The sequence below is a fragment of the Frieseomelitta varia genome, unplaced genomic scaffold (assembly GCF_011392965.1).
Source record: "Frieseomelitta varia isolate USP_RPSP 00005682 unplaced genomic scaffold, Fvar_1.2 scaffold_298, whole genome shotgun sequence".
Lineage (NCBI taxonomy): Eukaryota > Metazoa > Arthropoda > Insecta > Hymenoptera > Apidae > Frieseomelitta > Frieseomelitta varia.
In genome coordinates, this window is record NW_025110032.1 from 296,192 (window position 1) to 323,285 (window position 27,094).

The 27,094-nt window shown below is 39.5% G+C and overlaps 1 protein-coding gene across 1 annotated transcript in view; it reads right to left on the reverse strand.

Annotated features, from left to right (window-relative positions):
• Positions 1–27,094, reverse strand: part of LOC122529602 — a 193,505-nt gene that overhangs the window by 16,369 nt on the left and 150,042 nt on the right. The window lies entirely within an intron of this gene.

Here is a 27,094-nt window from a genome sequence, read left to right on the forward strand (position 1 = left end):
TCATCTGGAATCGGGAAGCGAACCCTTCGTTTCCATCTATCCCAACTCCATTTCGTACTGCATGCTGGTACCGGCCGTTAAGCACAAAGACGACTCCTTCCAGTTCGATGAAAAGTCGAAAGACTCGGCCGTTTCCGGCGGCCCCCGTGTTCCTCCGATTAACGTTTTTTCTTTCGCCATCGCTTTCTCTCTCTTTCTTTCTCTCTCTCTCTCTCTCTCTTTCTCTCGTGAGAAAAGCATCTCTCCGTCCGGCTAATCCGTAGTATTCACAAGGAATGCCCGAGTTCCGAGTTTCTTAATGGATCATTATCGTTTTAAGAACTGGCGATGGCGTCGAAAGTAAGTTATTCGGTTGAGCGGCCCACGACGGGCTGAATCGCAAGTGGATCGGCTAAGATTTACTTAAAACTTTCCAGCGAGAGGAAAAATACTGACGACTTTTCGTTGGTATCGCTGCGCACGCACACTTCCCTCTGGATTCACACTTTACGTAGATTTAATGGCAGTTGGAGATTTGAGAATTATCATTGCTTTCCGGATTGAGAGCTAGTTAGATTCCAGAACATTACATATTGTGATTAGTTTTCTATATTTTCTCATGGTTTTGCTTTCGTTAGGCGAAAACAGGAAGATTAAATCCCTTCGCGTTCGAAAACGAAGTACCTCGCCAAGCAATGACGTTCGCGTTGCATTGTCTCGTGGCATTACCGTACATTACTTCCTTTCCCATTTGAAACGAGCACTCAAAGGGAAAAGTATCTTAAATTTAGGAAAGAAAGAACGAGATACTCTCCTATTACATACTTTTTGTCATATGCTTCCTCCCCGAGTTTCTCCACGCTTTTTATCATTTCTTCCCCGCTTCTATTATAATAACGTTAATTCAACCGATCCCTTTCATTCGACGTAACTACGAAATTTTTATCTTGTACGTTAAATTAAAAATAATTTCGTCGCGTGTCACCGGTAATAAGCGCGGGTTTCTACGTTCTACGATAAAACAAAACAGAGAATTATTTCCGATAAAAGGATTATTATCTTTATTATACTTCGGATGTGTAGTGATGTGAAGATGGATATTAATAAGATATCAACACTCTTGAATTATGTGCAAAATCTATAACATAGACGCGCGAATATAGTTGCTGTTATTTGTCGAGAGTTTCTGAAATGGTGTTGCTCTTACAACGGTGAGAGATAGAATCAATGTTGGACGCAAATTAAGCAAATGAAATCCACCGATAGTCCTGCGAAGTTTCCAACGAACGTCGCTTAAAATCTGATTCGAGGAATGAATCAATGTTATAAGCAACGCGCGACGCGACCAGCACCAACAGGATATAAGAACAAATGCCCGGACATTTCTGTCGTTGCCCGCGACCGATGAGTAACGCGTTTTTAAATGTAACAAACGCTGTTGTTCCGCGCGATTTATCATTATTTCGATGAACGTTCTTCGTAAATTCGAGCGTACCGGTGGAAATGAAAAAGCGAATTGTAGAAAAACACGGAGAAAAGAAAGAAAAGGAAAAAAAATAACAACAGAAGAGCATCCGAAACATCGTCTCGCGCATCCTGTTCGTCCTTTTCTTCGTTTTTGTATTTGTTTCGCGTTTCGTTTCAAGAGTGGGTGCAGGAAACCGAATTCAGGAACAGCAACGGAATTTATTTAGAAAAAAAAAGAGAGATACGAAAGCTGAATAAATGAAAGCTAAAAACGGAGGAAAGTCAGAGGAAACATTGTATTCCGTTCCTGCGGAGCGAGTACTCTTTTTTTCTTCTCTCTCTCTCTCTCTCTCTCTCTCTCTCTCTCTTTTTCCTTTTTTCTTTTCATTTTGTTGCTACGAAAGGGTGGTGGTGATGGTGGTGGTTTTTCACGGACGTATCCTTGCATTTCTGTCGATACACATATTAAAATTCATTATTTCATATTGGATTACCGGAGAAATACGTCCGCGTTCTTTTGTATTTTTTATTGATTCGTTGATTTCGATTCGTCGCAATGGGCGTTGTAGTGTAAACTTCGTACGTTTTGATGCGATATAACGGGTTAGAAGAAGACGTTCCACAGACACGAGTTTATTAAATCAATAAAATAGGCTTTAAGAAAAAAAGAAATATATGAACAGTGTGCAAGACGTTTTAATAATCATGATACAATCGGCAAAGGATTGAGTCTACGTGAAAAATTAAATTGGTAATGTGTATATATAAAATTTTATTATTTAATAAAAATATGTTCATACAAATTCAATTCCTTTGAATGGGTCTAAACGAAACACTCTTTTTTAAATAGAATATCAAAATTTTTATACTTGTACGTAAAATAACTGACATCCACAGAATAGTTAAACCGATACACACCTAACAAATTTTGATATTCTCGAAAATTATAAAAAAAAAATGTTATTTTTCAATAAATTATCATCTCATTGCGGAACTGTAACAACGAATAAAAAGAATACCCAGAAATGACGAACGAAGCCAGCAGTCGCGTCCACGAAACGAGAAAACAGGGTTACCGTCGTGAAATTACATCTGCGGGTAGTTTGATCATAGACAATCGACAGAAGCCATTTCTTCGAAACCCTTGAAAAGAATCCTCGTAATTCATTGTCAACGAGGAACATCGTCCTTCGAGCTATATATATATGTATATACGTATATACGCCGACAAAGAATTCGCGTCGAATTCCACTTTGTGCCGTTTGTACGCGCTTCAAACTTCTTCCAACTTCTCTCGTCGTAACGCGTTAAGGATTGCTATCGATTAATCGCAGCCGGTTGGGAACGCGGCACGGAAAACGAGAACACGGAAAAATTCATTTCCCAACGAGCAACGCGTGTACATCTCGCTAACCGTTTAACGATTTGTCAAATCTGTGTCAGTCGGGAGAAATGTGTACGCCGGTTGGATACCGGTTGCCTGCAACCGGTATCTGGGATTTTCCCGCTTGAAAAATTATGCAATTCACGCCTCTTTCTCTAAGATGAAAAAATAGGATCCGGATGATTAATAGCCGCGCAACGTTGATGGTTTTCTTTTTTTTTTCTTTTTTTTTTTTACTCGTGAGTTACAAAGACACGTCCGTCGCAGAGAAATTTTTCTATTACTATGTCCGTTTCATGAAACGTCTTGACATTTCACTGACCCTGCAACGAAATAAGTTTGTCATTTTTGTATTGACAAAGTTTGATATTTCTGCACGATGATCGCCAAAATTTATACAAATTTGTATAAGCAAAGGAATATTAGCTATCGCCGATTTAAATCAATACCATCGACAGTGGCCAATGAAACGAAATGACACGCTGTATAAATATTATTTAAATGACACGAAGTTACTCGTTTCCATCGTAGTCTGTCAAAGTTCAGAGTTCGATCATTCGTCGAGGAATGATAATCAAAGTTCCCGAATAATCCCTTCCCCCCCAAAAAACCGTTCACGATCACGTTCTCCCGCGAGAAGGAGACTTTCGATGCTCGAAACGACTGCCGTCGTTGGTACGACTGCGTCTTCAGCCAAATTAGCGCGAGAAGAATCGAGAGCGACGGTACGAAGGTCACGAGCAATTAGCTCGAGAGCCGGGCGTAGGCTCGCAGTCAAACGAACGAGCACACCCGAGCGAAAGATTAAATTCTCAACCGCTTCGTTCAATTAGAGAAAAGCGAGAAAAGCGAGCGTGGAGCTGCAGCCGGGCGTGTGTGTCGCGCGCGTACCTCGCTCTTTCTGCATTCGTCGAAGAGGTGATGTCGCGTCGCCTCGCGCCAAGGTATACAGGCGATGAGAGAAGCTCAAAGGGGTGGAGGTCGTTGAAAACCAGCGACGGGATTACCAGGTCGCGACAAGGATGACACCACGGTCGCGCGTTTCTCGTCCCGGGGACGACGATTGTTGGCGAACGATGCAGTTTACGACGTACCGGCGACGACAAAGTGCAACAGTGTGTACGCAAACACACGTACGGCTGCTCGTGCTATGACTCCACACTTGTACCTATCGGGTATATACGACCACCTCACGGCAGACTTAACGCTCGCCACATCCGTTCTACGGGGTGCTCCGTGATTTTTCCATGAAATTTATTCGCTTCTTTCTCATCTATACAATGACTTACGAATTGTATCGCTGGACGCTTGCTGTGAAAAATTTTTATTAGAAATCTATCGCGTGTGTTATGCAAAACGTTTTGGAATTTCATTGGCGGCGCAGTGAAACGTGACTGTATTCGAAGAGGATGGTCGTAGCAGAAATGTTGGTTAACTGACGTAATCTTGATCAGTTAAAAGAAAATTGAATTCTAATAATTTGATTCCAAATTTGGAATTATTCGATTAGAGTAATCCTGTATATAGGCGAGAGAAATTTTGTGAACCATAGGCGAAATAGTTTCCCATGTTATTATTCTTATGTGATAATGTTTTTTTTTCTGTATATTCAGTTGTAGTTTACGAGCAAAATTTTCTGTCTGTTTTTCCTCAATCAGTCAGATCGTTAATGTCAAGTATATCTTCTGGCTTTAAAATCCCAATATGAAGCTAGAATTTATTCTCTTTGAAACATTTAGTTTTCATGTTCTACGTATATCTATTCTAATCATCCGATCGTCTATAGCGGATAGTAGATTGCGAAGAAAAATCGAAATCTAACTGAAAAATAAGTGACACTCTAAAGTCTGATTATCAATCTTTTCATCTTTTTTATATAGTTCAAACATTATTTAAAGTGAGTCTATTGTTGAACACGAAGTACGTGGGAAGTAGAAATTTCATAGGGATAATGTAAATCCTCTTAGAAATTCTGATGAATATGAGTAGTTTCACTGTGAATTTATTGCATTTCAAATGGGATAATGTATTACATGTATAATACACGTGAGAGCGAACACGTTTCTGCCGCATACGCGTACTTCAATAAAAATTTTTTTTCTTTTAATTATGTTTTTACGGATAAGTAGCATCAATTGCACCAATTTGTCGCTATCGAAAGTTTGTTTATACACAGAGTTAATATCCAAATGAAATTAACAAACAAGACAGATTATTGCAAACTATTACTAATATTACGGTTAATCGTATTGCTCGCCAGTTCGAGCAAAACTGCTGTGAAGTTATAAATTCGATATTTCTGATATGACATACATTTCGAAAATTAAATACTTCACGTCATAATATTTCGCTGAGATTAACATTTTTAAAATTGACGCACGACGATTTTTACATATCATACAATTTTTTTTTTCTACTTTTTAAATAACATCCCGCAGTTGCTTTAATTTTATTAATAAACATTTATCTCGATTATTGTTGATTTATTGTTGATTTTCATAGCTTTTGTATTAAATAAATATAAATTTTAAATATACACGCATTGGCAAAATTCTGTTACGAACAGTCGGGGAAAACAATATTTTATTAATTACAACGCACGTATTTTATTTGCACGCTGCTTTCAACTAATATAGTGAAAGTAACATTTTATACACGTTTTGTGAAACATTTTACATTTTACTGCGATCTCTCCTTATCGTTCACGTTCGACTCGCGACTCTGTCACATTGCATATTGAAATCTTGGCGATTTATTTTAAATTCATACAAAGTCCGCTAAAATTGACAAATTCCGTGCTCACGTTGCAACGAACGAAAACCTTCGGACGTACTCTTTTCACCATGATCTCTCACGAAATTAATACATTCGGAACTCCCTCCATCGTCTTTCATATTCGCACGTGCCCAATATTTGCGCTTCTTTCTTGCGCGGGGGATTCCCTAATGGAAATTTTTGTGACACTGTGTATACAGACGAGCCACCGGTGCGGGCTTACACCTCGAAATGTACCGCAGTCGCGCTATGCATTGCACCTAAGGGCGAAGCCATGCGAAACCCCTGCAATGGCAGTTTGTCCCACGAATTTATGCACGTGGCTGCCGTCGCGCGCCCGAGAACGGGATACTTTCGACCGTTATTTCGCACGTAAATGTCAAGCCTTTTTGGCACCTTTGAAGTGTCTCTCGGCGGTTTCCCGGCTAACCGCCGCTATGAAATACGCTTCTCCGACGCGACACACCGCGCCGACACTTCTCCACCATATTGTTTTAACGTTATTTGACACGTTATTGCTCGGCAATTCGCAGAAAGAATCCGTCGCGATCCATTCGGCTTTTCTACGATCCCTCTTTCTTTTTCATTCCCTTTCTTTTCCCCTCGCCCCTCTCTTATAATCGTTTTCCTATCTGTCCTCTTCGGACAAGGTGATTTGTTTCTCCGTTACGAGCTAGCTCTACCCGGTTTTATTATTGCTATTTGCTTGCGTTTGGGAGCTGCATGTGCGCGTGCGCGCGCGCGCGCTACAGCGTCACGCCGCGGAATGTACAAAAACCTTTACCATTAATTCGTGAGGATGGAGCATCGCGATATTGGAATATCGATCTGTTTTCTGTGACAGTTTTATTAATTTTATCGTACGGCCCCGTTTCGCAAAAGTTTTGCAACCTGCGGGTTCTTTGAAACGCGTCGTGTCAGCCAACACGCGTCACATCATTGGATTTTTCTTCCAGTTATCTGTCACGTTGAATAAACAAAAATTTGTCGTTGTTATTAATTCAATGGAGATCAGATGCAGACGCGGGATAGTTTCGGAATATTTTTGCACTTTCAACGTATCTGTAATTATGCATTATATGTATTTATTTCTGGATTTGTTTCATCGTTAACGACAGTACTGACAGTATGCGTGAACAGTGATATCTGAAGTTTATGATTTATGATTGCGTTGTCACCGTGGTTGTAAGAGTTAACGAATCAAATTAGGTTGTTCGATGTAGAAATGAAGAAAGGCAAATAGTTAAGTGATTGAAAATGTTCCAGTTTTTTAAGAAATCGTTACATACAGATTAAGAAAGCTTAACATACAGATTCATTTTGTAATTGGTTCAAAGTAGATTTCATTGAAATGTACCAAAAAATTTAATATGAAATCGCAGCCGCGAGATTACGACACTTTTCTTCCGCTGTCGCTGAAACCAAGATGAAAAAAAAGAAAAAAAGGAAAAGCTTTTATTGGTATTTTAATAATATTCCACAATCCATTCCTAACAAGAAATGAGTGTGACTCACTGTAGCCAATTTATGCAGAAGCAATTTTCTCTCAATACCTCTTCAATCTTCGTTAAATCTCAATGCATAGTATTACCAGACGAATTCACTTTTTCCTTCCTGTGATTAAATACAGCGCGCTGCCTCGAAAATCTATAATCCTTTGTCATTGGACTGTATCGATCGCTTTAATCTTGGCTTGCCGTTGGAACGTCGCATGAAATCTGTTTGGAAAGTTAAAAAAGTATCGTTGAGATTCTCCTTCCTGGACTCGCGTCTGGACATTAAATCTCGCACGCCAATTTCGTAGCTTTGCAATTCCAATGTGTTGTTGCAATCTCGATGAAATTTCAAACGAAATAACGTTTGCAAAAGGAAGCTTGTGGATCGTATCCACAGAGAAGAAAGCACAAAGATAAAAATCCCTGTAAATCTTTACTGGGAACAGATGTATCACAGCCTCGTTAGCAGCGAAGCTTGGAGGAAAGTACTCAAAGGACTCGTTCATTGACAGCGATCTAATTTTTCGTATATATCGGTGACATATTGTCGTCGAAGGGGCGTGTATGTACACACGTAGATTGTTGGATGGTTCGAAATTTGCCGGAAGAAGATCACGCGCATGCAAATTTTGACCGCAATCGAGGGGTGGTACGTGCACGGTATATAGGTAGTGTAGAATGTAACCTACAACACGTGTACACGACGAGAACGGAAGGAAAAGAAAAAGAAAGAAAGAAAGAAACAAAGAAAGAAAGAAAAAAGAAAGATGAAAAAAAAGAGAGAAGAAAAAAAGAGAGAGAGGGAGAGAGAGAGAGAGAGAGAATAAGAAGGAGAAAAGAGAGGAATGAAAGAAAGAGCCGTGGCATCTCGCGCAGTTGCCTTTTAGACGTTCCTTTTTCACAGACTCTTCTCGTCCGTGATTTCCTGGCCTCGTCGAGATTCAGCAGGTATTTAAGCGCGCTTACGCCCGTTGAAAGAGCCCAGGGTATAGCCCTGGTTGGTATCGAGTGAGCTAAAGGGGTTGGGAAGGGATCGAGGTTGGTGGAACGGGGAGAGATTGTCTAGATGGTAGCGGGAAACGAGGAGAGAAACGAACTGTACCAGAAGAAAGAAACTGAAAGCCGATGCTCGAACACCGAATCGATCCTATAAGATTCTTCCATTCTCCCTTTTTACAGGGTTAGCCAGCTGCTTTGCAGCGCCGAGTCGGCCGACGTGTTCGGACTTCACTTTGTCTGAGAGGTAGCCGGCCATCGAAATTCGTGGCTCCCTGCAATTTGTCCGGCGATTTCGGCAACGAAATCTCAATTAAACCGACTTAAATACTATCGCCGAGCTACAATCCGCAGTACAGGCTAGATAAGCTGTTCTACTCGATCCGACTCGTGCTCCGTCTAATTTTCTTTCGTATTTATTTACAATCTGCTTCGGCAATGTGTACACTGCACTACGTCGGCTAAAAGACAAAGAATTTTCATGAATTTCACCGTTCACAATTGGAATCAAACGTATTGTTCGAACGTTCAAGCGACAAATATTCTAATCTAACTTGTCCGATTTATATTCGCGTGTCGCAGTCCTACGAATTCAGTGCAGTCACGCATGTGATCGTGAAACGTAATAGACACGTTTCATAGTAAAATAAAATCTTCCACTGAAATATCCTCAACCCAGAATCAACTGTACCGCATATACAAAAGAATTACCTTACATGAGACAGTTTCCAACTATCCGTTCAAAGAGACCGAGGCATGGAAGTCCCGATTTGGCCCACTGGGAATCAAAGGACAGGATTTTACCATCGAATCGATCGCGCGATTCTTTTCTCTCTTTTTCCCCACCCCGCTCTGACAAAGAAAGGCTAGCGGCGTATCTAAAGGATATCTTGGAAATCAATTCACCGGTCGTTCTCGCCGGTTGGACGTCGTTTCTTCTTTTTTTTTCCTTTTTTTCTTTCGATGGTTGTCTACCGATCCACGGAAACTTTCATCTAGAGCCGCGTTGCTCGACCGGCCCGGCGGCAGCCCGCGCGTATTTTCATCAATAATCTATGAGCTAGATCTGATCCAGCGATTGCACTGACGCTTTCGCATATGGCAGCGCACACGAATACGATAAATCATGGCGAATATGAGGTCGAAACGCGCGGTATGCCATTCGAAACAGGTCGAACGTCCATGGCAAGCGTTTGCAGTTTCTCTCCGAGAGTGGTGTCTCCTTCTGTCTCTCTCTCTCTCTCTCTCTCCCTGTTGGTGTCTCATCGCCTCTTTCTCACCCTCCTGCGTTGCACCTCTGATCGATGATCCTGCAGCGACAGTCGTTGTTGCTTTGCAACGGGCTACACTGACCCGTGACACTTGGAAAATTAAGAACGCCTCTCATAAAACTACTATTTCCCCGCGCTCGCTTTTTCACTCCCGTCTCTCCGCTTCATTCTGCCTGAACGGGCGAACTGAACTCGCGTGGAAGATTAAACTTCGTGCCATTGTCTCGCCGCCGTTTTTGCCCTCCCTTCCGCCCTGCATCCCCTCGCGCCTTGTCTTCTTTTTTTCCTTGTGATGTATTGGCGCGCAGGATGTTTCGCAAACAACAATCCGGATATAATACGTCGATAAACGGGAGATGATTTTTACAAGAGAACATCCAGGTTGCGAAGCTCAAAGGATTTTTGATAGTTGCGCCCAAGTTCGCCGCGGCTCGTGTGTAAAACATTCTTCTAAATAAAGGCTGACGTATTTATAGGTAATAAAGTAGGTTTCGCAAGCAAGGGAGACAGGATAAATAAACAGCCAATAAATAAATTGTTATTTTCGATTTTGTTATCGTCAAGTTGTGCCGTCGAACAAAGGATAGGTTATTTTTTACTGGCTCTTTATTTACATGGGTTGCTGTAAATATAGGTTTCGTCAAAAGCCAGGCTGTTCAACTCCACTTTTGTCGGAGGATTTTTCAATTTCTTTGATCAGGTACCTGATCAGCGTTCAATCTCTCGGAAATTAAACCTAACACTACGAGATAGTGTCAACCGCGTAGAGAGAGTGTGCAAATCTCTGACTTGCCGAGTGTTACTCCCCAGATGTGAATCTTGGATGATATACGAACAACAATAACTTGATAACGAGCAATAAACATCAATGATATCGCTGCGACAATTGTATCGATTATAGGCAGCAGTGATCGGCATTGTTCCTTAGTCGCGTGGTTGATGTACGTAATTGCATATCGTATTGCAAACGTTTTACTCCTATTGTCGTAGATATGTAGGCATGTGCCTATACAATCGCCTGATTGCATAATCCAGCTATTTACAGCGAGCGTGTTTGTCTTGTTAAGATTAGTATTTCTGTATGAGCAGCGGATACATATGTTTCCTCTAATCACCGATCAATCACACTGTACAGATCAACAACGCAGCTTAAGACGTTTCACCATGTGTGACATATGCGTACGCCACATGTCGACTGAAAGTTTGGGACTATTAGTTTCATCGTCGAATATTATATTAAGCCGTTGATATGTCAAATTATAATCAAATTAATTATATATTAAATTGGTGACGTTTGTTCATTTGTGGAGTGAAAGTAATTTGAAATTGTGAGAATACAAAAAACGCACGTGACACGGTGCAAAAGTATATAAAATATCTCGAGTTACCTCGTTGTTAAATTCGATTTTTCAACAATTTACACTTGAAAATAGATACATCTGACTCGTTACTAATGGCGTGATATTCTGAAATTTTCCTCGTAACTTAAATCCTGTTCGATTTCGAAGCGTGAAACGAGCTTGGATTGGATATATTTTTCAATCGTACGAACATCAAGTGTTTTACGTTTTACAGTTTATTCGAAACGTTCGCAAAGTCCGAGCACTCAAATGGTATTTTCAGTTGTAAATCTTCGATCACGGAAACAATGGTTTTTCTATACTTTTACCTAGAGAAAAACATTCGACTACATTCTACTTTATCCTTTACGCGATACGATATACCTCGTAGAAACGCGATGGTGTCGTACGTTAAACTTGAAGGAGATAAAAAACATAGCGAACAACAAACGTCATTCAGGATTAGATGGCGTAGAATCCTTTTGGAAATTTTACTAAAATTGAGATAGAGAATGGTCCAATATTATATCAATGTAGAACAATTAAAATTTACGATATAACCACATACTATATCTTCGAGTGTCTTTGTCACTATTTCTTTCTAATTTCACTAATCTTGAGATTTATTTCTTGCTGTAAATTTTACTTATTTTGACATAATAAAACAGAAATATTAACGTAGTAAATGTCGTGGGGAATTGCAAAAGGAGAATTTTCAACGAAATTTTCAATTCATAATTTCACACACTGTTTTACGTGTTGAAAGCACGCTGTTGAAGGCACGAATTTAATTTAAAAAAAGAAATTAATTTCTACGTTGCAAACACAAGACGATTAATAAAAACGTCTCGATTAACTGGAACTAATTAAATTGTTCCGTGACTGAGAACGTGAATTAGAGGTATTTTTGAACCGGTGGTCGGGAAAACGAGGACATCGCAAATGTTTTGTTAATTTCGTTTCCAGATAAATGGGCGAATGAAATTTCACGTGATATCGTTTATGTTTGTCGATGTTTGAATTGATTAGCAACGTGTACGGTCGCGCGCGTGCCGTTATATTAATTATAGAAATTAAACCGCCGTGCATTGATTAAACGCAGAAACTAAATCGGTGGCATGAATTAAACATAGGAAGGTAAAATTACTCCCATTAACGTACGATCGTCCTCCCTCTTCTCCTACCACCCGACCATTTCATTTTTGACGCAGTTATGGCGGAACGAGGTATCGAATCGAACAAGGGAAAAATTTGAATTTTAATATTTCTCTAGAATATTCCAATTTCCATGAGTTATTGGAAAATCGCGGACAATATAACGTCCATCTCGATTTTAATTCAATCGCTTTTAAAATCGTTAAATATCAGGAACCAGGAATACAAGTGTCAATGAATTTCAACGATATCTGATTTCTCGCTAGGTTTCTGTTGAAACTTTCTCGATCAAACGAAACGAGTCAGAATGTACAGATAAATTCATCGCAATGATAAAACAGATCGTATAAAAAATGTTGCCAATAGAAGTAACAACAATGTGATTATTCAACAAATTTCTAAAAATTCTGTACGACTTTATTTTCTTTGTTGTAAATTTTATAATTCCGCGATGGCCGATATATTCTTGTTTCACAATCGGTACAATTCACATTCTATATATTTTTAGAGTAGTAATGTAATACGTTGATATTGTATGAACAATGAAAATCAACCTTTTTCGAGATAAGATAAATATAACTGGATTGTAAACTCAATATTCTGCCTCTATTTTTTTGCATATACACGCTCTCCCGTGAGATATTTTTATTAAAATCTGTATTTTCGAAATTCGATTCGGCTGTAGCCAGTGCAAATATAGTTTCGCAATATAGTTTATATAAAACTTTTTTTTATAGATTTTTCTTTTTCATTATTAAATTGAAGTATCTACATTTTTACTATATGAACGAAATCGGCGATAACGATGAAGAAAAACTCACAAATATTTGACTCGACGAATTCTACAATGTTTCTGTTAAACAGAAGAGAAATATTAAAAGCTCATTGAAAACTGAGCTGCAAGATATTTCCGAGAGGGAACATCCGTTTCATATCGATTTCATTGTACAACTGATAAAGCGAATTGTATAAAATAGGTTTATGATCCATACGTGACTGTTCGCCACTTTCGAAAGTTATTTTTCCCTTTTGTATCAGCAGTCTCCAGTTCGGTTATTTAAAAGCTAGTAAATTCTAAATTCCGAGCCGGACTAGCTCGTTCAATCTTTCTCAAAATAATTTTTCTAACGGCAATTAAAATATAGAAAATATACAAAAAACTCCTAAGAATTATAAAATATATCCCACGATGCGAGAAAAATATTTGGATACTTCGTTGTACAGAATTACAATGAACCAAACGAAAGAAGAAGACTCAACTCGTTCTTTGTCGACGACTGTATCGATATTTAAATTTAAATCGACGAATGTCACGAGAAGCGACGAAATTAATTGTCGCGTTTTCCGTAACGCGGGATCAATCAAAGCATCATTCAGACTGGGCGTTGCGCAGCGCGAACCGATTCGTCGCGTCACGTTCCTCGCCGCTGAATCATACTCGATCGAAAGAGGCCCCGCTTTTTCCTCCCTCCCATCTTCCTGGTTTGTAACGAAAATCCGAGGAAAAAATAATTTATGCAGCCGTACAAAGAACTGGTGTAGGGAGTTTCCTCTGGTGCGAAGGTGAAAAAAACAGTGACAAAGAAACGTGCTTCTGCGGCGCTTCTCGTTTCTGAGTCGCGAGCCTCTACTTTGGCTTTTTCCCTTCCCCGCCGACGCCATCGCCGTTAAGAACGCTGTATAAAATTAGGAAAGACATTGGCGGGGAAGATTAACTTCTTAACGTACGAATTTTTCTTCGTCTCGTCGATAGAAAATAATTTATGTCATTCACAATAAGGGGATGGAGATGATAATTTGGAAAATAATATTAGTCGTTATTAAATCGCACTGAGATGCATTCGGAAGGATTCAAATAATTTTCAAATATTTCAGATTGATAAAAATTCCCACGTTGTTGTTCTTCAACAATTTTTAAAGAAATGATCTTCCTATAAAATATATCAAACTATATGAATTATAAATTATAAGACAGAATAATTGCAAAAGAAAATCATCAGAAATCTATTCATACACTATTTCACTATGTGATGTTGCATTAATGTATATACATATACTGATGAAAATTAATATTTCAAACAAAACGGTGAATATGTACTTCCCTCTAAAATATACGTCCTCCTTTAATTTACTGTTTGTAAAATATAAATGGAAATTATTATTATCATTTTTATATTATTATATTGAAATTATTTTACAAACTTGACGACAATAATTTAAATTATTTTGCAAAGAATGAATTTGCAAAGATTTATCGATCAAGACAATGAAACCGACAGGCAACAGCGGCAAATTTCTGCGTCGAGTAGTTAAGGAATTGAAATAAATATCGCCCGGGCGAATACACGGGGATCCGAGGGTAGTTTATAACGCCTGCTGCGAGCAACTTTCTTTCGCCGCGACCGATCTCGTCCCGCATTTGCATTGGAAATGGAGCACGGAACAAACTGGCTGCGACGACGAACGGCAAAGTTCGATGTACGCGATCGTCCGATGGCGACGTGCACGGTATAGAAACTATGTATCAGCGTTATGAACACGAAATTCCCTAACTCTTTACTACTCTTTCGCGGATGTTTACGATTGGCAGTGACTGTATGCACTGCCAGCGTATCGATATTATATTACAATGACAATCATATCCTAGGGAGGAAACTCGAAAGTTTTGTTCCCTGAATTTCGTTTGTCTATAGAACTTTCGATATGAAGATCACAGGCACAAAAAAGAAAGAAAGAAAAAAAAGGACGTGATATAGCCAATTTTCAAATTCGATAGTCAATTCCATTTTACTAAATGTTTATACGTGTTACAAAGACTCGAGCAAATCCATTACGACTGCTACAAATTTTAATGAATCTATATATAACCGATTGTATTTTTATTTTAGTTCGCTTTCATATTTTTATCGAGGTAAAGTAATTTATCGCGGAATATTTTACGTTCACTCTCTGAATTTTCCAAAAATCGGACCGGCGGTTTCGATGAATTTATTAATAAAACCGAAGAAAGTGACGAAGGTTATTTCTGATATGTGTTAACGATTAGCACGAATCACGCCAGTTGGTCAGTCGTTACGCGTTGAGTGATTTTTGCCGATGTGTTATTAACTAACAATATAATACGCATTGAAACAGTTCACGGTTCAAGAACTGTTCGTTCGAGAACGTAATTTCGCCAGCAGTTTCCCATTCATTTCCCGTACAAGCCGCGCCGAAGTTGCGTGAATTAAATTCATAAAGCCGAAAGCTATAAGTAAAACAATTTCCCTCGATTCTGTAATAGCCATGTTTATGATTACCATCTGCATATCGTTGGGCGTTCGCGTATTCAAAAACAGCCAACAACAACCGTAGAAACAGTAAATTCCGCTTAAACTAAAAGGTTAGCCCGCCGCGCCGATGTTAAATCTCGTTGTTACTGTTAAACGCGGCGCTGCGTTAAACCGTAGGAAATAAATTCAGACGAAATGTATGTTAAAAACGAACGGAAAGTATGTTAAAAAATAATTTCCCAGATTTTCACACCGGTCGCCCGTCGATTCGAGTTCGATTGCGAGTGGTTTATACGCGATCAAGCAACGAAGAACTCGCGGAAAATCCACAATGGGATCGTATTATCTGGGCCACGTTGATTACTTATTCGATGACAAAGTTATCGACGTCGAAACCAATATCGAATGTTCCCGGTTTCGAAGTTCAAAGACTCGGAGGATAGAGACTTCGTCAATCGGGGGGAAGGAAGGGGGGATTTAACTTGTGGTTACCTGCGCGATCCACATGTACGATTCCAGGAGAAGCTGCCAGTCGCTTCGTCAGACTACGCTTAATTCGTGTACGCTGATCCTCCGTGAGAAGTCTGTTAGCGAAATACGCTTACGAAGGATTTGCGGGAAAAAGATGCTTTAATCCACGAGTCGGGAAACGCATTATTAACACATTAACGACTGCTGATTTATCATTTTACCGAAGATAAAGTACGATGAGAAACAGTCTCACTGACTGTGAGAAAAGTTGACATTTTTTATAGATATTTGTTTCAATTAATAACGATAAGCAGGGTGTACTTGTATTTATGAATTTGCACTGAAATTTAAATTGCAGGAAAGAGACTGCATTTAAGTTCTATTTTTTTTTTTTTTTTTTATCACGTTTACAAGTAAATAAAACTACGATTGATATTCTGTTAAAATTTGAATGGAAGCAGCTAAATAAAAGTTTCATGATGTTACATCGAACTTCTTATAAAATTGAATATAAAAATAGGCAAAAATATGTGCGCATGATTGAAACAATTCTCATTCTAACTTTAACAAATACGAAATGTCACTGTTGTTCCTGTTTACGAGTGACAGGATAAAACTGATTGGATAGCTGGAATAGTTAAAACAAGCGAAAGATTCGAATTCAAGTTCGAATCGCGGTCTCGTAATCCGATCAGCCGACCTGTTTTCTCTCTGCATGCGCAAACATTGTCAAGATTTGTAGTGACAGCCATTAGAGTGAATTTTAGCAAAAACACGCGCGACCCATGCGTTTCCCGCAACATTTTTCGAAAATAAACGTGGACAGAAAAAATTATTTTTTGTACATTATATCTTTTATCATACTACGTCACTTTCCATAACAGTCGGTCCAAGTTACTACATTTTAATTCGCTGTCACATTCATTTTTGAAAAAAGAATATTTCACGGTTTTTCCAAACGTGTCTGCAGCACAGTAATAAAATCTGCAACTTTCTATAGACACGATTAGTACCTATTATAATTATAAGCAGATACATTCACTAACAAATTTTTCTCAGCTCATCAAAGACCAAGCAACAATTTATCATAAAATTAAATCGAGTCAGAATGATGTGAATTTGAAATTTCTTTCAACATCAAGTGATATGATGAAATGATACATTGTATGATGAAATGATACAAAACGATTGCGAGGAATTGCGAATATTTAATTGAACGTTGTGTCGACGCAACCCTGATAAGAAATACAAACAGATTTAACATATTCCCGAGGCGAGTAAATCTCGTTACAGCCTCATCGAACGTAAAAGTTCGGAGTCGGAGTCCTACAAGTTCCCTCAGGCTTCGCGCTTTGGATCGTAAAGTTATAAAACGGATAGTCGTATACGTAGACACGCGTATAATTACGTTATCCATAGACGAAATCCGGGGCTTGTTTTGAATTCATGGGTGGCGCGTTGGGATATACTGCGTATCTAGAACCGTCGTAAAGCTTTTCCCATTACGTGTGTACTTGTCACGAAAAGACCGTCTCCCGCGTTCTCGCAGAATCCTCGAGTTACAGGAGATTTATTCGAATCAAGATACTACCTGCCGCGTGATTGCGAAGCTTACCCGTTGGAAGACATATATTTCAGTCGCAACGAAGAAGTACGTTGGAATACCGGGGACCGAGTGGAGAGGAATCGTTTCCCTCCCATGGTTGAAAGTCGAAAAACGACCTCTTCGCTGCATCACGTTTCTTCCTCGTTGGACAATTCGCAACGCTTTTATGAACGATTCTGACGTGCGACGGACATTTTCGTCGATAGCCTGGATATACATCCGGTACGCGTGCTTCGCTGACAGAAATCGTTTATCGAGATATCGAATCGTGGAGATCCGAAAGTTAACAACAAATTCATACGCCGTGCTGCGATTTTTGTTAATTTTTGGTTTGATTTAGAAATAAAAATTGTATCACACTTTCCTTCTTTTTCTTTTTGAGAAATTTTGTGGATTTTTGGACGAGAATAATGCAAGGGAAAAGTGCAATGTACTTTTTAGGAAATGCGAATATTTTAATTTGCAGTTTGTACGTCTGCATATGTGACGGATATATCGTTAAGTAGTTAAGGACGTACACTATCAGCCAGCCAAATGTGTATGAGTTACTACGTATTCCAGAGAGCTAAATTAAAATTCTGCTGTTTCCAATAAACACAGTTCTTGTTGATGTAACGTATTGCATTGTATTTAAATTTTTTACAGTAGTACGTAATATAATATTTTATATAATCAACTCGCGATGCGTCGCATGTAAATCGTAAAATTCCAAACTTGATCCGTTTCATCAGCTCTTCGGGTATAATATGAAGTTACAGCTTGAAAAACGCCGACAAAAGTTTGAAAGGAAGAAATAATACTGTGAAATTTATGTTCATTTTTAACAACGTATTTCTTCTTTTGATGTCTCGAACGAATGTCAGCTAATAAAGTAAAACGTCACGGTAGATAAAAAAAAGAAGAATAAAGACCAGAAAAAGCCACAGGCTTTCGACACAAAATACAAGGACGTAACGAACATGTTCGAACATATTCTTCGCACAAATTTCAATAACACTTTCTTACGAAAATTGGCGGTCGATTTTCGTAATAAATCGGAGCAGTAAATCCCTCTGTCGTTGTAAACGCGGGAATATAAAGTTCTAAACTGCAGCGGGAGAGCGCTGTGGAGGGTACACGAAGGTACAATACCGTGTATTTCATTCTCTCTCCAGTCGCGAGACCTATTTTCACGGTTTGACTGAAAAATTCCCAGCCACCTTATAAAATCTGACTAACTTTCGAGAGTGATTTCGCCTCTCGGCGAGGATAAAATTTCCACAGCGAGGAAGGGACTCTCGTTGAATATCGTGCGTTTCGAGCGTTCGAAATCGCATGGCTCGCGCCGAGCATACATTTCACCGTGACGTACGTTGCAAATACGTTCGAGTATATCGAACGACACTCCCACACCATAATAGAAACATAATATTTCACGGTAACAGGCTCTCTCACGCGTACCGTGTTTAAACATTTGTAAGGTTGACTTTATGTACACGTACCGTCGGGCTTCTATCCGAGGAGTTGCCGAGTAAATAGTCCGAATAGGATCTACCTTGGTAAATATGTCTCCTGATACGTCATGAAGCTTCCCACCAGTTATACAGCGTCGTTTATAACGCTGCCGGGAAGGTTATGGCACGAGTCGGTTATAATAAATAATATGCTGTCTGAGGAATCTCGCCCTGGCAAGTAAAAACGACGCGCCGCGTCGCTTCTTCACGTTGTATCGACGTTGTATCGAGAATTCCCAGCGATCTTGACAAACCTTGCGCTTCGCTCGTTTTCTAAAATTTCTATTTCCGTTGAACAGTTTCCGCTCGGATAGTTGCAGAAAATATTATCCTCTGGTTGATATCGTTACGATTTATTTCATCGTCGTTGACTTTTCGATTTTTCAATGAAAAATAATAATATCCTCGTGTCTCGCGATTTCGCATTTCACGATTAAACAGCGTTCGTCAATTTTTCAAGGAGGATATATCTCGCGGCGAGCCGAGAAAATTTGCAAGTTTCTGCAAACTCCGGCCGGAGTTCGCGAACAACATTTTTCATCGAAAGTAAATTCCACGAAATTTTAATCCATCTCGCGTTGGTGGCGCACGAGTTTCTCCGGCGAGTCTTCGACACAAAATGTAAAAACTTATATTTCTTAGGAGTCGCATAAGGAAGATGGACCAATACAGGAGACGCTCTTTGATGTTTCAAGAAATACGAAGGATCGATATACAGAGCGGTATTCGCTATAAAACAACAAACGCGCCCGTGTATAGACCTCGAGAGATCAAATATTATTTCGCGTGATGTGCGCGTCCTTTCCATTCATCTCCTCGAGAATACCGAAAAAGAAACGCAGAGGCAGAAATAGAGAGAGTGAGCGAGAGAGAAAGAGAGAGAAGCGGAGAAAGAGGGTTATTCTTTTTCGAAAATGAATAAATCACCGTCCCGGGGAACAATCGTTGGTTATTTTTTTCTCTTCGCTCCTCTCTCTCTCTCTCTCTCATTCTTTCTCTCTCTATGGTGGAACAGATTCGGGAGCCGTCACACGCGGACGGCCATTAAACGTATAAAATTACAAGAAAAACGCGGACACGTCACGTCGCGGAACAAACGATCGCATCCATTATCGTCGCTCTGTCGTAAACCTGGCAGCCATTGCGTCCCGGGGCCGTTCCCTAGCCACCGTCGTGTATTAAACGTAACTCGGCTATATCTAGGATATCTATCCTCGCCGGGCCAGGTTTACTTTCAATTCTCAGGTGCTCGATTAATTTTCGTATCGACGCGACTCGTCTTCTACCCGGCACGACGTTCCACATCCACGGGAAAATTTTCATTCGCCGATGCGCTCGGCGTCTACCGCCCGCGGCCACCAAGAATCTACCCGTCCGTTTCGCAGCGAATGGATCCTGGAATCTAGACACTTCCATTTCATTGAGAATTGATATCGCGCGATGAGAAACGTAGGGGCGAGAGAAGTGACGATGAAATTGTGTACGCTCGCTGCTTAAAAGTATCCTGACACTTCTGATTTTTTTTTTTTTTACGGAGAAGTCGAAGTACAATTTCGTTCTTGTATCTGAAACCGGTTTGGTTCTCGAGAATTCTGAGATTCTTTTTTCCCACCTCGAAATAGTCGCGTATCGCCAGAATTTGCCAATGATTTTTGAAAAGTACTTTTCAATTTAAAACTCTTTAATTCAAACTCCCGCGACAATAATAATTTGTTACTTGACAATTTCTTCCATTTTTTAGTTTCACAAGATGAAAGGAGTCTTTTGAATCGATAGAAAGATGCGATCGTAACTAATAAATGTAACAGTATGTACAGTGAATAGTATCACTGTGTTTCTTTCATGGTTTGGTAATTTACCTTAAAAATATAGTAAATTTGATTGCTACTACAATTAATTTTAATTGCTACTTCATGGTTTATTTGCTCTGGTGAAATTCACGTATCGTCACTACAAATCGGCAAAAATATTCGGACACTTGTGAACGGTGGTATACGGAAGTAACAACCGAGAAACGCGCGATCGTGGAAGATGTAGAGATAAAAATACGGCAAATTGTCGGTACTTATTGGGTCAGCGCAGAAAAGAGTGGAGAAAGATAATTTTTCAACGGGACAATTGTGCATTCGACAACGCTCGAGGCATGGCGTAGAAAGCGGTTTATCGACTATGGAATTTCGGAGGCTTGGAGTGGCCAACAAGAAGCCCTGACCCGAATTTCGCTTGAAAATCTATGGGCCATTATCGCGCGGAGAGTTTACACGGCGAGGAACTACCGGAAGCCTTAAAACAAAAAGGAATTGATGCGAGGAACCATAAATTGCCGCGCTGAACAAGAAACAGAGTCATAGAAATAAATTAAACAATAGCGGAATTTCACGGAATAATTTTTTTAATTCAACAAACGATTCTGATAATTATCGTCGAACGAGAATGTATCGAAATTGTCATTAACGTGCAAAATTATCATGAATAAGAGAAAATGAAATAACGCGAAATTATCATTAATGATACAAAATGATTAGAATTAATTATAGAATACATTCGATTCAGAATTGATTTGAATTATTTACAGAATAGAATAGTGGAATAATTTTAGAATAGTTTTAGAATTTCAAATGTACACAACAAACACTAGCACGAATCAAAGGAAGTAAAAGAGACGAGAGCGGGTGTAAATTTTTATCTGCTCGAGACGATGGCACGAGTGTGAATAGATATTGAAATGAAGAAACGATAGTGCGATAATGGAAGACGATTTGGTGACGATAAGTTCGGCAATTTCGGTTTCTGTCTTGGGCGGTTGGCCAGCAGAAGAGCGCAGGCCGCGCGCCGCTCAAAGCAATCGGCTCTCGGTGAAGTTTAATCGCCGATATTTCAAACGTGTGCATCTGTACGCGCGTTCCAGAATTGTCCGGGCACACGGATAGAGTATCCCGGCTGCATGATGAATATAGGTCGAGTCTTTGTAGGATATATGGTACGACGGTCGATTTTCGAAGCTGGTGGCTCTCCTCCGCAGAGAAAAAATTCCCCAGAGTTCAAAGAAATATCCTCGACGCGTTTCGGAATTATTCAACAACGATTCGGTCGTACCGATTGTTCGCGTCAGTCGTCTCGTATCGTCTGGTTTTGTGATTTAATGAGCAAGCAAGGCCGTGTTCTTTTTTTTTCTTTTTCTTATTGCTTTTTCGTCGATTAATCGCGAAACGCGGCAGTGAAACGAGCAGTTCTTCTTCAATTACGAGAACATTGCGAAATTTGGTAGCTTTTTGGCGTCAAAGCTAAAGCAAAGGAGTATTGTTTGCAATTTAGTAGATGAAATTTCGTTCAACCTTCGATGAAGCGTAATTTATTGATAGAAATTGATATATTAAGGAAAATAACAAAAACACTATACTCAAATTAAAATTTCATTTCCATCTGATAAACTTTTTTCTATTGTCTACGTATCATCGGAAATTTCAAACAAGAACGTCAATAATTAAATAGCAATGAATGACAAATAATTCTCTGCGGTTAGGGAATGTTACTTGCGTACACATACCTGTATGAATTTTCCCTTCGAAATGAATTTCTCCTTTTCACCTATGTGCTCTGTTTTTCGGATAAAATATGGATTGCACGCATACAGAAATCTGCGACGTACGTAGACGGTATCTGCTATCTACCCATCAACTGTCTGCTCATCGAGAATCCGCGAAGTTATCCAATATGTCGTCACTTGTGCCCATCACGCCGGATTTTCTTTTGGAAGTACGCCTACCTTCTACTATTACCATCATCCTATTATTAATACGAACGTGATTAAATTTCTCACATAATGGCGAAAGGAAACAATGTTCCAACGTCGTCTCGCATTTCTAGGAAAATTTGCAAAATACGAACTAATTGACCAAGAGATTAGAAAACAAGTCGTGTAGTTATTCTCTCTTCAAGATGATAACGAAGTATCCAGCGTTTTAAATACTCACTCAGTCAAATCGATCGTGTAATCCTTATTCTACACTCATTTCCTCCGCGTTCTCGACGATCTTGTTCTTCAAACGAAATTCACGAGCTGGTCGTGAACCGTAATCGTCCGATCCATCGGTTCTCAAGGCGACGAGGCACCGCGGTGATTGAAACGATGACAGGTCTAGGCGACGTTGATCCAACCGAAACCAGCTCGTGGGAGAGAAGAGCTCCCCGATAATGGCGACTCGGTTATTCAATCGAGGGGAAGAAAGAAACACGTTATCCGAGGCAACACAGCGTGATTTCCTTCGAGGCTAGAGACGAAAAATTACGAATACATGTAACTCGGCATCAGCGTGTAACGCGCCGTTTGCCCCGATACCGGAAGAGGCATTCCGGGCCATTGGCCACGACAACGCTTAAGCGACATTCTATCTTCTTCTGCTGTCCTCTCCTCTCTCTCTCTCTCTGTCGACGTGTTTCATCGTGACGCTTTATGCTGCAAAGAGAACAAACTCTGGCGATTCGTTCGCTTTTCTTCGTCTTCTAACTTCCTCGTGGTCGTTTTCGTCTCTTTCTCCCGTTTTGTCTCTGTCTCACCCTTTTCCTCTCGCCCCTCCCACCTTTTGCTCGTTTCTTTCCTTTCCTTTCCTTTCCTTTCTTCACTGTTTCTGTTGTATTTTCTACTCTCGTTCCAGTCACCGAGCCCCAACTTCAAAGCTCCTCGACCTTCTCGTAATAAGACGTCGTCTGTTTGCAGTAGATACTCCCGCGATAAAGACGCTGTTTCTTTGCCCTCTTCATTGTTTCCCCGGTTTTTAGTTGTTTTGCAGCCGCGCGAAAGGCGAAATGAACGAGAAACGAACGAGCCACCCCCTCCGGGGATAGATAGATCAGTTACGAATCCGCCGGGTTTCGGGTCACGGTAATATAAGCTGCTGCTTTCTCTTTATATTAAGCGTCCTCGAGGTATGTACCGAGATTATTTAGAGGGAGCGTCGTGCGATGGAGAAATTGAAAGAGACGGAGAAATATTTGACGATGTTGAAATGTTGGCGAAAGGCAAAGACAATTGGTTGAAAGTTTCAGTTGGGCAAACACATGAGTTTGCGAGTCTCTCGAATCGTACTTCTTTTTTCTTTTATCGTCGAGTTTAAGCTGGGCGTGGTTTATGGGTGTAAAAAGTACATACGTACGTGGTATACGAAATCAGTAGTGTCAGACGTATATAGTCGGGCGCTCAAGTCTTGGGTTAACTAGTGCAGCTGTTTCGTTCTATATATTTTAATGTCTTTATTATCGAATATTTTCAACTTGCTTCACGCACGCTACAGTGTTAAATGTTAGAAAAATCAGACACGTTTGTTTGGTCGTGCGGTCGTTAAAATTTCTTTTCAATAAACAAATTCATTCCTGAAACCTAGATTCAGTATGTACGTAACGATACATATTTTATGTTATTCTTTGTACTCTACGAATCGATATAATTGCTTGAAAGTAAATTACTCTCACATTTGGCAGAACAAAATTTAATCTAATTGCAATTAATTCGTCTTTATTATATTTTAATTCCGCCATAAAAGTTCCTCGCGAAGAAACGACCTGGCTATTGCGTTAAGCTTCGATTTCCGATATTAACTTGTGTATAAATTACTAGCTGGCGGAGGATGCAACATAAAATATTCGAATTTCCTATTCTCCATACCTTTCGCCCTATTTTCTTCCGCCGTTTTTATGAAATGTGTTTCAAGTTTAATTAATCAAAAAGTTAATAAACTCGCGGCGCGGATGGATAATAACACGTCTTTTTAAAGTTGGAGATGTGCGGCATCGACGTTACAATAGAATCGAACGTAGTCATTAGCAGACACGTGTGTTGATCTACGAGTGTGCGCTTCCTGTTCAAGTGCTCATTTGTGACAGATTGAGTTTCGATATTTCACTGAAATTGATGCGTAACGTTCCATGTGGTTCCTTTGCTAGTACACCACAACACGACATACCACCGGAAATTAACAATACTACACATATATTTCTCGGTGCTTCGTACCCGATCATGTTGATCAAAGATTGGCTCAATCGAATTTCCAATTCTGCGCTTGAAACTTTTGGTCGTGGAAATATTGCGATAATTTACAACTTTTGAATCGAGTAAATTTTAAAATCGGGGAAATGTTTTCAATATTGTAATCCGCAGTCGTATTATTATATATATCAATGGAAATATTCAAGTTTCATATCGCGATTAAATTTTTGCTCACGTTTAATGATACTTATTTGATATCAGGTACGTAAAATTCCCCTTCGTGCGTAGATTAACGCGACAAAACTGAAAATGTTTCCCTTGGAAAAGCGAAGATAATTTCGAACTGAAAGTAACTTTAATAATTTTGATACTTTGGTGATCTGTAAGTGAAATTTGAACCTCGTTTGAGAAGATCTCAAAGTAAGTGAATTTTCACGCCTAAATTAATATACAAAGAAGGCTACTCGTGGACGTACACGGTTAGACACGGTGTTTCGCGTGAAATACCAAGCGGACGTTAGATTCCTTGAGATTGCTCTACAGCAGTGTACAGCAGCGCGAACTCAAACACTGGCACGGTCTTTCGCGCAATTAGTCGCGCCGTCGTGCATTAACGTCTAGATTTATGGAAGCAATTAATGCGCTTCTGCGCGAATTACAGCGGCCCATTTGACGTTTGATTACCGGCATGGTAACGTTTCTATGAGATCCAAAACGTGGACTAACGCGTAAACCGTCAGCAAAAGTTCCACAAGTTAGATGGCTTGGCCAGGCCGTAGTTTGATCGACTGCGTAGTTCGTTATACGCGGTGTCAACGGAATTATGGGGACAATTAACCATTATGCAGAGAGTTATTCGACATTCGAATAATGAGCCTCGTGTAAAGTTTCACGTTTCGCGTTTTACATTGATATACATTTTTTTGCAATTTCTACGGAAACATCTCGTGAAATTTTATTGAAAGATAAAAATAATGAAAGGATGGTTAATAACGGTTCCATTTGATTTGTAATTTGTAATTTCTGTATTATCGAGAAACCTTAGAAACTTAATTGGAAAGAAATTGATATAGAATGATTTTAAAGCTAAGAAAAAAACTCGTAAAATATACCGATACAAAGAGGAAGATATATTATAACTTGTAATAAATTTATTTTAGAAGAAAGTTAGAAATCATTTGAGAAACGAATATATGGGAAATAGATTAGTCTATGCTGCGTCTGATCATATACGTATGATACTACTGATACCAACTGACATCTACGTCTGTTATCTTTAATTAAAGTAAATAATTGGTCATGTAATTTTCATTATCACACGATCCTATATATCGTGCGATGTTTTAACAACGCCGACAGAAAATTTTCGTATCCGTTTCGTTATTTCTAGAATTTCATTCGCAGAGCGCATAATGTGCCGGAATATCCTTTGTAGGAAAGAAAGCGAGCACTCGTGTAGTTGGGATGTCGTGCACGTTCACTTTCAAAGAAATTCGAACATATCGGGACAAGAGTGTTTTTAACGAGCGTGACGACCGAGCTGAAGCACCGAAGTTTCGAAACAGCGTGTGCAAGGAAATCGTAACGAAAGTAATGGAAACTCTATGATTATACCGACATGAACATCGCCGTCTTATTTGTATGCGGTGAAGGAACTACGTCGGTACTGTGCAGCGTGGTTTAACGATAGCTGTATTTGAAATTTTGGTGCAATATAAGCGGCTAACACGCTGTTCTTGATTATCCTGCATGGAGTAACGTCGACATGATAAAATAGTTGTCTACAAATTTATCACTATTCCCAAGTGCAATACGCGGCACGTACATTCTATTAAGAAATATTTAAAACGCTGACAACGAACGTCTTCGTTAGAATGCTTAATGCTTCGTTTCTCCCCTCTTTATCTCGCTTACGTAATGCTTATGCTGAATTTAAAAAACTGTTTCCCGTAGGGTGTGCGTGTTATCGCGAAGGTGACTGGAAGGCAGGATAATTAGCGACTACCTGGTCACGTTCAACGTTAAAGTGGCGGACGCTTAAGCGGTTTAAATAAAAAGTCTCTCAGACTCTCCTGACTAATTGACTTCAGCTACAACTATTTCACGCGCGCTCGATTAAACTGCTTTTACTTTTTTTTTTCTTTTTTTCTTTTCTTTTTTTTTTAGCCAACTCCTTCGTGTAATTATTGTCGAAGGCGATCGTCGGAACAGAATTGTTTCTCGCGGTGTAAAATAACGCTGAAACTTACATAACGAATTATTTTAATACCTCGAGTACTTTTACTTGCGGATACGGATAACACGCACAGATAGTCGACAATACGATGTTCAATATATCAAACAAATTTTTTGAATTATACTTGTATTTTGAAATTGCACAGTCTACGAAGATCTACGATTTTGCAT